This window comes from Equus przewalskii, chromosome 2, assembly GCF_037783145.1.
Source record: "Equus przewalskii isolate Varuska chromosome 2, EquPr2, whole genome shotgun sequence".
NCBI classification, from domain to species: domain Eukaryota; kingdom Metazoa; phylum Chordata; class Mammalia; order Perissodactyla; family Equidae; genus Equus; species Equus przewalskii.
Window position 1 is genome coordinate 45,311,480 of NC_091832.1, and position 12,423 is coordinate 45,323,902.

Here is a 12,423-nt window from a genome sequence, read left to right on the forward strand (position 1 = left end):
GCAGTGAGGGGCTGACAGGCAGGTGCCGGAAAGCCAGCCGCTCCCTCAGGGCTGCACAGTGCGTGTGGAAGCAAATTAGCTCTAAATAGCAAACAGAACATATGGATCAGAAGATAATGTCTCTTTATAAGTGAGAGCCCTCTGGGCTACACTCCCCTCCAGATCAAAGAGGAGTTCTTTCTCTCTTTCCTTTCCCCTGTCCTGCTCTGCACATCTGAGGCCAGGAGCCAAACCCTCCCCTCCAGTCTGTTCTCTGTGGGTATTTGCAATGGGATTTTTTTGTAATCTCAGAGTTTTTCCTGTTTGTCTTCCAAGTTGTAAAGGGCAGAAGCTCTCAGGCATCCCTGTCGACTGCCCAAGCAAGCGGCTTCTGGCTTCTCTCTACTGGATTCCAAGAAGGGCCGCTCAGTTTCCATGCCAGCTCATTTTGTTGTTCCCCGGGGCTCTGTCTTTTCTCACTGATGGAACATTTACAGATGACGGGAGATGAGGCAATGCCTTTTCTAATTGCATACCATTCGAGGGGCCTCTTCACTCACTAAACCAGCCTTTACTAAGTACCTGCGAAACCAAATGCAGTCCTTGACCCTGAGATGCAAAGAAAAGTGATGCGTGATGCTTGCCGTGGGTGCTGACGTCATTGTCTAAAGAACTGCTTTACCAACAATGTCATTAACTGAGGACTCATGCCAGAGGCAACACTGGGCTCTTTTCTTTTCTCCCTCCTGACCACTCATGAGCACCCTGCCTCCGTCAGTAAATGGGCAAAGAAATAAACAATACTAGCCCATCTCACCACTTGACCACGGATCTTGTCTAAATCATAGTTTGGCAGAAAAGAGGCAGATGTGACAGGATAACTGGGTGATGGCTGCAAACCCATTATTGTTCCACTGTGTAACTGAGCACATCATGGGGAGATTATGCTATTTTTCCAGGAAGAAGATGACTCTCCTGGGTTTCGTAACTTCCATAAAGGGTATTCACACAACTATGGAATTGATGGATTAAAAAAATAGAACCTGGATTAGACTGCATTTATAGTCATGTACCACATAATAATGTTTTGGTCCACGATGAACCACGTATATGATGGTGGCCCCATAAGATTAATACCATAAGGCCTGGGTGTGTAGGAGGCTATCCCTCTAGGTTTGTGTCAGCGCACTCTATGATGTTCGCGCAACAAAATCACCTAAAGATGCATTTTTCAGAATGTACCCCATGGTTAAGCGATGCGTGACTGCGTAGAGATTGATCAGTGGTTAGTACACGCAGGTAACCTACGTCTTCTCCAAAGGGCTCCAGAAATGTGGGTCAGAGGGTTTTATGCGGAAGGACCTCATTGGGTGCAAGAGCAAGTCATGTATGTTTTCTGAAAGATTAGAACTTTCTTCAAAAAGCCTTGTTGGATGACTCTTGGTTCAGCCCAAACCCTGTGCACCATGCACTGTTGTAGGTGCTGGGGATGTTGCGGTGACCAAAACATGCCCAAATCCCCACTCTCTTGGTGCCTACAGTCTTGGATTGTACTGAGCTCTGCCTAAAACAGGATTCAGGAAGAGCCATAGTCACTGATTTTCCATTTTCTAGGGCATCGCAAGAGCCTTTGGTCCAGATTTTGCAATTTGTCAAATTTGAATCTGTGCTTCCATGGGGGACGGGAATTAGCCACCTGGAGGCAAAGAGCCCTACTCTGCCTGTCTAAAGGACATCTTAGTCTCTTTTGCAGTAAAAGCGTGAGTTCCTTTCCAAAGATGAGCAGGTCTTGAGTGAGCAAATGTGCAAACTCAATTTGAACAGCCCATTTGTCTTGCGAAGCCGCAGTCCCACACCAGCGCTGAGTGCGTGTCTGGTGAATAGCCAGTGAGAGACTCGGCATCACTGGGATCTATCTATTTTTACATAGCTAAAAAAATGCATAGGAATGATGTTCCTAAACAAAGCATGTTAGGTGTTTTGGACACACTTTAAATGAGCTTATTATAGACTGAGAAACCGTTCCTGCCTTAATTAGAAAAAATCTTAGCGTTCATACTGGGAAGCTAATTGGCACCATCAAAGTGCTGAATGATTCCTAATTTTGCTAGTTAGAGGCACACCTGGTGACTCGTCTCTCAGTGGTACCCAAAGACTTGGGCAGAGAAGCTATAAAAAGTAACAGCTGCATTGATGCCAACATTTCAGAAACACGCAGTGCTGAGGACTTGCACATGGGCTCAGGCCCCAAGGGGGGAGTTGGTGCCAGCTTGGTGGGTGATGCAAGGAAGCTGAAGACAGAGGGGCAGAGAATGGAGGGCCCCCAATTGGGGGCAGCCCCGCCTTTAATGGGACTGAGGAAGCTGGGGCCCACATGGAAGTCTTTAAGGATGGGATTGTGTGGGGCCAAGCCATCTGAAACAGTGTCTGTGCTTTTCACACAGAGGTCGGAAGGCGTGTGGGGACACAGGTGACTTCAGCCACTGGGACTCGGAAAGGAAGGAAGAGGGTAACGCAGGGAATCTCGGGCCTTTAACCGGGTCATTAGCAAACTGTGCCGTGCACGAGGTCCTTCTGGGGAGAAGATGCAGATGCAGAGCCACGGGCCCCGCCCTTGGAGAGCCTGATCCACGAGCCAGGGGGACATGGGGAGGGAGGGGCATCCTCATTGCCCCTCCACCAGGAGTCTCTGATGCAGCTGACCTTCACCCCTTCCCTGTCACCCGGTTCCACACAGTGATGCTCAGAGGCCTTTGGAATATTGAGCAGGTTCGACGGGGTTACCATGGAGCCAGTCCCTGTAACGGGGTAGATGACGATGACACCTTCATGACGCATTCCTTCAAAAATGGCTTTCGTTCAACCTGAAATAATTTTGCGAGTCTCACCTGACACTTCATTAGGATGGGTACACGTCATGAGTCTGTGGAAACAGAATATTCTCGCCCAAGCTGATGAGCAGAAAGCAGAAACAGCTTCAGCTCTGGGTCTAACAGGAACTTTCATTTCTGGGGTGTGCAAGACAACAACAAAACACACATGCACCCATGCACACACACACGCAGAGCAAAGACTGGCCATCCTTGACCACCTGTAACGTATTAGAAGCTCCAATTTCTTCTCCACCCCTGACTTACCTTGCAGTTTGGGAAAAATTCCTTTGACAACCTCTCCCCCCGGAACCTTTGTGGACTCCTTATTGGAAAACAGATGTTTGAAGCCCGACTGGCCTCTCTCCCTGGAGAGTGTCTGGATGGGTTTGCCCTGAATGAAGCCTTTTGAGTAATTGGCGTATTATGCAAGCTCACACCAGTCTCTCATTAACAAGGAAAGATCTTGAAGCTGAATCTAGCCCAATGAGGGGATGAGGACTGACTTTTCTTCTCCTCTTCCGTGGAGCTTTTTCTGAAAAGGGGGATTTGTTGCCTTCAAGCTGAAGACTTCAAAACCATTTTGCCAAAGTAGGGCACAGGTGACTTAAGCAGGTCAAGTGACTTTTTAAGGGCTTATGCTTAAGTACTAGTCTTCTTGTAAGTATTCCTCAGACTTCAAAGGTATCAAAAAGGCTCAGAGGGAATTGAGTGAGCTCAGGTGGGGGGTGAGGGTGGGGAGCGTGCCCTTAACTTAGACCGTGTGACCCAGATGAATGGCAACGCTGAGGAACAGCCACATGCTTGGATTAAAGTGGGTTTCTTAATTTTGTGGATTGGTTGATTTTTTAAAAAAGTATTTCTTTCTTTGAAGATACAGAAAGAGTGTCTTAGCTCGAGACAGAGGCTTAAATGGAGTAAGTTATTTGTGATTCTGGGGAAAGGCACAGGGAAGGAGGGAGATCCAAGACGAAGACGCGTTATAGACACGGCCCCACTGGGAGCAGCTAGTTGCCAGGTTTAGCAAATAAAAATACAGGATGCCCAGCTGAGATCGAATTTCAGAGAAACAACAGATGCCTTTCTTGGTATATCATGTAATATTTGGGGTATACTTATACCCAAAACTATTTGTCATTTGTCTGACATTCAAATTTAACTGGATGTCCTGTACTTTCTCTGGCAACCCTAATCAGGTGGGACCTTCTGAGAAGCCTCGGGAGGTGTGTCTTAGACCCACTGGCTCAGGGGCATCCGTCCACGTCCTTGTGAGTCAAGGGCTGCCCCACCAGGTGTTCACCCGTCTGCACTGCCGGTCGTCCGCAGGAGCAGATTTGCACACGGCTTCCACATCACCCTGGGCATCGGGGAACCCTGGCGAGGGAGTTCGAGGTGCGTCCTGGGCCTGAAGTAAGGTGCCGTCAGGCCATTCCTGCAGAAAGCTGGCCAGGGCTGTGCAGAACTAGTCCCCTTGACAGCGGCTGGAAGAAGAGCTAGGCCAGGGGGCACGCCGTGGTGTCCAAGACGTGTCTGAAATGCACGGGCTCCCAGAAGGGACAGAGAGCAGGAGTGGGTCTAAGTGAGTCATCCATTGGTTCCCTCGGCAAATACTGAACACGGTCCTGCTCTGTGCAGACCGAGACCTGCCGTCCTGTGGCTCTGTCTCTTCAGTAGACACACACGTGGACAGCCCGGGATATCGGCTGTGTGGCGGTAGGGACTTTGGCCGTGTTGCTCACCGCTGTTTCCTCTGTGCCTGGAATAGGACTGGACTTAGCACATAGCAGGTACTTGTGGATGTTTGTTGTTCCGAAATCCTTGTTATAAATAAATCATTCAGCACGTAATGCACTGTAGCTGTCAGGAAGAGGAGAGGACGTTGCGAGCCCCGAGGCAGAAGAGGCACCATGCATTTGAGGATGAGGGCGTGGAAGGCCGGTGCAGTGCGGCGGGAGCATCGACAGCAAGGAAAAGAGAGCACGGGAGGCGTTGAAGGTGGGAGAGAAGATCTCAGGGTCCCGAGCCATAATAACAGCAGTCTTCTTGCCGGGGTGAGTGGGAAGCCCAGAAGGGGCTTTACAATGGAGAATAACAGTTAGATCTACCTTTTTAAAAAATGAAACTTTTTATCTTGAAATAATTGTACAGGCACATATGGAATGAGCACAGGGACGTCCTTCTTTTTCCCAGTGGTGACATACTGCGGATCTATGATACAGTATCACAACCAGGACGTTGATGTTGATACCGTCAAGACAGAGAACATGTCCGCCCCACAAGGACTCTTTCCTGCTGCCCTTTTATAAACCCATCACTTCCCCCATCCCCAACTCCTCCTCAGGCCCTGACAACCACGACCCTGTTCTCTATTTCCGTAATTTTGTCATTTCAAGAATGTCACATAAATGGAATCATTCAGTCTGTAACCTCTCGGGATTGGCTGTTTTCACTCTGCACAATTCTTTGGAGATTCATGCGGATGGTTGAGTGTATCCGTATTCTGTTTATTGTGTTGCCTGTAGTGTTACACGGCATGGATGCTCCGCAGCTGTTCAGACTCACTCATGGAAGGACACTGGATTGTTCCCTGTTTGGGGCTTTTAGGAGTAAAGCTGTAATACATATTTGTGCACAGGTTTTGTGAAGATAAGTCCTCATTTCTCTGGAATTGCCCAGGAGCCCAATTACTGGGTTGTATGATAGTTGCATGTTTTGTTTGTAGAGAAAATCCCAACTGTTTTCCAGAGTGACTGTCCCATTTTTAATTCTCACCAGCAATGTGAGTGATCCAGTTTCTCCGCACTCCTGTCAGCATTTGGAGCTGTCAGTATTTTTTATTTCAGCTGTTCTGATAGATGTGTAGTGAAAGCTCATTGGGATTTTAATTTGCATTCCTCCAATAACTAATGATACCGAACATCTCCTGGTTATTTGACATTTGTATATCCTCTTTGGTGAAATATCTCTTCATGTCATTTGCCCATCTCCTAATGGGATTGCTTTTTTTTTCCACTATTGAGGTTGGAGAGCACTTTATATATTTTAGACATTGGTCTTTCGTCAAATGTGTGGTTTGCGAAAATTTTCTGCCAGTCTGTAGCTCGCCTTTTCATTCTTTTCACAGAGTCTTTCACAGAGCAAGGATTTTAATTTTGATGAAATCTATCCATTTTTCCTTTGATGGATCATGCTTTTGGTTTCAAGTCTAAGAACTCTTTTCTTGCCCTAGATCCTGAATATTTTCTCCTGTTTTTGTTCTGAAAGTTTTCTAGTTTTACATTTTACACTTAATTCCGTGACCTATTTTGAGTGACGTTTGTGTAATGTGTACACTGAGGTTGAGGTTCGTTTTTCTTGACTGTGGGGCTGGTTGCTCCCGTCTGTATTAGACTCCTGCGGCCGCCGCTAACAATGCACCACAGGTTGGGCAGCTTAAACAACAGAAATGTATCCTCTCACCACTGCGGGAGTCAGAAGTGAGCGATCCAGGTGCTGGCAGGTTGGCTGCACCTGAGGACTGTGAGGAGCGTCTGCGCCTGCCCTCTCCTCTGCATTCTGGTTCTGGTTGCTGTCGGTCTCTGGTGTTCTTTGACTTGTGGAAGCATCCCCCTGACCTCTGCCTTCATCTTCTCTTGTCCTTCTCTCTCTTTCTTCGCTTCATCTTCTCTCTGTGTTTGCCTGTCTCTGTGTCCAAATTTCCCCTAATTATAAGGACTCCGGTCATACTGGATTAAGGCCCACACTAATGACCTCATATTAGCTTGATTACTTCTGTAAAGACCTTATTTCCAGATAGAGTCACATTCTGAGGCACTGGGTTTTAAGACTTCCACACACCTTTTTGGGGAGATGTGATTCACCCATAACCAACGCCATTTGTTGAAAAGTCTGTCTTTCCTGCATTGAGTTCCTATTGCACCTTTGTCAAAAATCAATTGGGAATATTTCCTGGGGTTATTTCTGGGTTTTCTGTTCTGCTCCATTGATCCATGTGCCTATCCTTCTGACAATACCACCCATTCTAGATCACCGTAGCTTTAGAATAAGGCTTGAAGTTGGATAGACTGAATCTTCCCTCTTTGTCTTTCATTTTCAAAATTGACTATTCTAGCTCCTTTGTCTTTCCATATGATTTTAGAATAATTTTATCTATATCTACAAAAAATTTCTGAGATTTTGATGTGAATTGTGTTAACCCTGTATATCAATTAAGGAAGAATGGACATATACACCATATTGTGTCTTCTAATCCATGAACACGGTATGTCTCCCCTCTTATTTAAATCTGTGATTTCCTTCATCAACATTTTGTAGTTTTCGACGTTCAAATTCTGTACATGTTTTGTTACAGTTACACCTAAATACTTTATTTTTTAAGCAACTGTAAATTGTACTGCATTCTAAATTTCAGTGTGTGTGTGTTCGTTGCTACTGTATAAAAATACAATGGACGTCTATGTATGTTTACCTTGTGTCTCGCAACTTTGCTGAACTCTTTTATTAGTTCTAGGAGGGTTTTTGGTAGATTAACTAGAATTTTCTACATAGACAATTATGTTATGTGCAAATAGAGACAGTTTTATTTCTTCCTTTCCAATCTGGATGCCTTTAATTTCCTTTATGTGCCCTATTTCCCTGGCTAGAACTTCCAGTACCATATTGAATAAGAGTCATGAGGGCAGACATCCTTGCCTTGTTTCCACTCTAACAGGGAAAGTGTCCAGTTTCTCACTATTTGGTATGATGTTTGTTGTAGATTTTTCTTGTAGATGCTCTTTTATTAAGTTGAAGAAGTTCCGCTATATTTCTGTTTTCCAAGAATTTTCATCATGAAAGGGAGCTGGATTTTGTCAATGCATTGTCTGCACTGATTGATATGATCATGTGATTTCTCTTCTTTAGTCTGTCAATACCATGGACAACGTTGGTTAACAGACAATAGACAAGGGACAATAGATAAGGGAACAGAAAGATAAGACAAAAGGGAGGAACAACTAGACACTGTTGGCAAGATCAGAAAGTATAAACTGTGAATAGATAAATCTGAAAAGTGGACAAAGAAATTCTAGAAGAGAAAATTGTGAGAAAAAAACTATTCAATGGGTGGATTGAAGAAGGAACTAGATAGAGCTGAAGAGAACATTAACAAAATGAAAAGAGCTGAGGAAATCAGTCCAAATGTTCCACAGCGGGATAGAGAAATGAAAACTTAAAGGAGAGATAATTAAGACAGATAGTGAAGAGATAATCAAGACTGGAACTCCAAAAGAAGCCTAAGAAAAATTTCAAATATTGAAGAAGTAGAATATAAAAACAAATCCAAATCCAGAAATAGTGTAATGAAATTGCAGAAGGTTGGAAAATGGCAAGGAAATTTTAAGTGTTTTCACAAAGAAAGAAAATTGCCTGTAAAAAATGGCAATTAGAATGAGAGCATATAGGGGCGGGCCCCGTGGCCGAGTAGTTAAGTTCGTGCGCTCTGCTTCGGCAGCCCAGGGTTTCGCTGGTTCAGATCCTGGGCATGGCCATGGCACCACTCATCAGGGCATGTTGAGGCAGCATCCCACATGCCACAACTGGAAGGACCCACAACTAAAATATACAGCTATCTACTGGGGGGATTTGGGCAGAAAAAGCAAAAAAAAAAAAAAAAGAATGAGAGCATATAAATGCCATAAGACGTTGGAAGGCACTTCAAAGAGTTAAGAGGAAATAATAATTGATCCAGAATTCTATACTGGGCTAGTTAGGATTCAAGGCTGAAGGCTAAATAAGCAGAGTCATACGTGTATTTCGGACCAACAGACTTTATATTCACAGGCCCTTCCTTAAATAACTTCAAAGGGAAGTTATTTTTATAAAATAAAATATATAAATGTATATAGATATCAAGTGTTGGCAAAGGTGTTGAGAGAGAAGAACTCTCACACTTAGCTGGTGGGCGTGTGACTGAATCCTTCTCCTCTGGAGAGCATTTGACACTGGCCAGTAAAGTTGGGATGTGCAACCCTAAAGCCCAGAAATTCTGTTTTTCCCTTTGTAACCTGCACTAGAAACTCTCATATATATGTACCAGGTGATGCGCACAAAGATGCCCCTTGCAACATGGACGATAGGAGGGAAAAATGTGAAATAACCTTATGCTCATCAACTGGGAAATGTGTAAATAAATTGCAGTATTATGATGGAAGACTATTTAGTCATTGGAAAAATGATGTTGTTTTCTTTGAATCAGTCTGGGTGGTGCTCAGATAATTAGGTTGAGTTTAAAAAGGCACAATAGAATTATATGTACAGAATTGTCACATTTATGTAAATAAGTCACACATTTTATTCAAGACCATTGCAATGAGGGAGAGAGATCAGGTTCAACTTGGAGAACAACAGAGGTGAGTGGGGATTTACAGCCAAGGAGCAGGGTGAGGAGGTTAGTGGATGGAAAATTACGAAGAGGACATATCGAGTGTGGGGGGATTCTTGCTAAGCCAGTTACCAGGCTTCTTGCTGAAGGCAGGCCAGGTGAGCAGGTATCAATGGTGGATGAGGAATGTGATCAGCTCTCAGGGGTGGGGAGATTCTCGCCTAACTGACTTAAACAGTGTTCTTCCTACAACTGGACTTGGCAGGCTGAAGACAGGGCCCCAGGATGAGGCCTAGTCAAAAAGAGGGCTCAGGGGAGCCTGGCTAAAGTTTAGTTAAGGAGAGTGTCTTTGCCAATACAGAGAGCTTTATACCAGTTCCTACAGGAGTGCTTCCTGTGGACAGGAAGGACAGGGATGATGATAGAAAAGTGTTCAAAGTGTATTTTAAAGCATACAGATTATTTCTTTTGTACTCCAAACAATCTGAATTGAAATGACAGGTGGTGATCGTTCTTTTTTGTGCTGAGGAAGATTCACCCTGAGCTAACATCTGTGGGCAATCTTCCTCTATGTTGTATGTGGGACACCACCATGGCCTGGCTGCTGACAAGTGGCGTAGGTCTGTGCCCAGGAGCTGAACCCAGCTGCTGAAGTGGAGTGTGGTGAACTTAACCACTATGCCATAGGGCTGGCCCCAACAGATGACAATTTTAACATGTCGAGTACGAAGGAATTTATTACATTTTTCTGTGTCCTTTTGTATACTTTGAATTTAAATGGATTGGATGGAAGGAAGTGGACATAGGGGTACAAGTGAGAGGCTTTGGCAGAGTGGTTGGTGCTTCATCCAGGGTGGAAGGGTTGGAGATGAAGAGAAGGCTATGGACCAGAAGGAAGCATGAGACCCAAGAATAGCAAGGTCATTGTTTCAGTTATCTATTGCTGGATAGCAAAACAACTCAAAACAATAGTGACTTTTTTTTCCCTCTGTGAAGTGCCCCACCAATTCTGCTAGCCTTGCCTAGACTCACCAGCTGCATTTGGAGGTTGCTTGCCTGGGTCCAGCTGTGATGGTTGACGTGGCTCAGCCACTCTCTCCATGTGGTCTCTCATGCCATAGCCATCACTGAGCAGTATTCAAGAGGACAAGTTCCATTGAAGAAGCACCTGTCAAGTCTCTCCATCCCATGTGCCCGATGCCCCATTGCAAGTCATGTGGTGAGATGCAAACACATGAGTGAACGGTGGTCTGATCCACTGGGGGCCATTACTCCAACTATCTACCACAACAATCTTAAAACGATCAAGATAGTGTTGTATTGACATAGCCATGAATGAAAAGCAACATATAAGAGGCAATCAATGACCTCAGAGGAGGATAAAACAGATAAATCTATTGAAGAATAAGGCAGAATAAATTACCCTACTATAAATCAAGAATTATTACAAAAGGTAAGAAAGAATTTTTTTAATAAGGTGCCAACAGCATTAACTATAAAATAAAGCATCGATAAATTTGATTACATTAAAATTAGGAATGTTGACCTAAAGTAGAAAAGACATGCCGTGGAATGTGAGAAACGATATCAACAGATAAAATCAACAGAGGACCAGTGTCCAGATGATAATGAGACCTTCTATTCACCACACTGGAGAAACGAACAACCCATCAGAATCCATCAATGGCCTCTGTTTTGTGTTCTTCTATGAGATGGTCAGTCAGGTGTGGCCACAAGAGGAGACAGAGGAGAGGCTCAGGAAAAGCACAGTTTGTTACACTCACAGGTCCTAGAGACAGGAGGCACAGCACACCCTGCAGGGCCACAAGGGGAAGCACCAGGGTGGTCAGCAGGCTGAAGACAGAAGCTGGGGATAGAGGTGAGGTGGGAAGCACTTAGGCCGTGGACGTTATTGGAGTTTCTGTGGGAAAGGTGGGGCAGGACAGGGGGAATGGTTTAGGATTGGGTCATCTGAATAATTTCAGCAGGCTCTAAGCTATAGGGGTTGCATCTAGCTGCCTGGTACCTGGCCCTGGGATGATTAACACAGAGGAATATTGTCTCCTGGGACATACGGGCCAGATAGAGGAGGTCTTGCGCTGGGTTGCTTAGTTTGCATATCAAATGCATGCTCCCTGCTGGGCCCTTTGCTGTGGCTAAAAACTGGCTAGTCCCTGAGCAGCAGGCTCTCCCTAGACAGAAGGTTTTTTAAAGTTGCCATAATATCACAATATACAGAAAATTTAAAATATTTACAATATAGCCTCACAGGCGTTATGTAGGCATGCCAAAAAAGATGAAATCCAACTGATCAATAAAATATATAAAGATACTTCAACCTCACTACTAATTAGAAAAATGCAAATTAACACCACAGTGAGATAGCAATCCACACACATCAGATCAGTAAAAGCTTAAAGACCTGGCAACACAGGGCGTTGAGGCAGGCGGGGAGTCGCAGGTGTGCCCATCTCCTGTTGAGGGGCTGTGTATTTTTATGCAGGGGACCTACACAAGGAATTTTCAGAGCAGCAAACCGGCAACACCCTAAACGTCTACCAGCTGTAGAATAGATAGATGAATTGTGGAATGCTCGGAATGGAAATGAGTAAGTTACAGCGACACAACACCACTGTGGATGAGTCTCACCAGTATGTGATGAGCTCGAGAGGCAAGTTACTGAGAATGCATGTGGTCTAATTCCTTTTGTAAAGATCAATGGCAGGCAGAACCCAAACTCTGTTGTTGAGGGACACATACACAGGTGGTACAGCAGTAAGTGACGGCAAGAGAGTGGCCATCAGAAGTGAGAGGGAGGGATATGTTTGGGGGGAGGCATGGAGGAGCTGTGGGCACCCTAAGACCCTGGCCAAGGTCTGTTTCTTGGCCTGAGTGATGATGATCCAGTTACCCCCTTTATAATTATTCTTAAAAAGAAAAGAATGAAAATAAGGCTTAAAGGGGACAGGCCTGGGTGAAGAGCATAGAGGGGGCACTTGCAAAGAGGTCAGTGGCTTTTGGGTGCAGGCACTGGAGACGGAGAAAGCTCCATGAACAGGGTGGACATCCTGACAAGATTTAACGACGTGTTAGATATGGCAGGTGATGGAAAAAGAGATGGCAAGAGTGATTCCTAGGTTTCTGGCTTGTTTACTGGGTCCACGGTCGGCCGACCTCTCAAAGATGTAAGACTGGCTTTACCATGGGAAATCG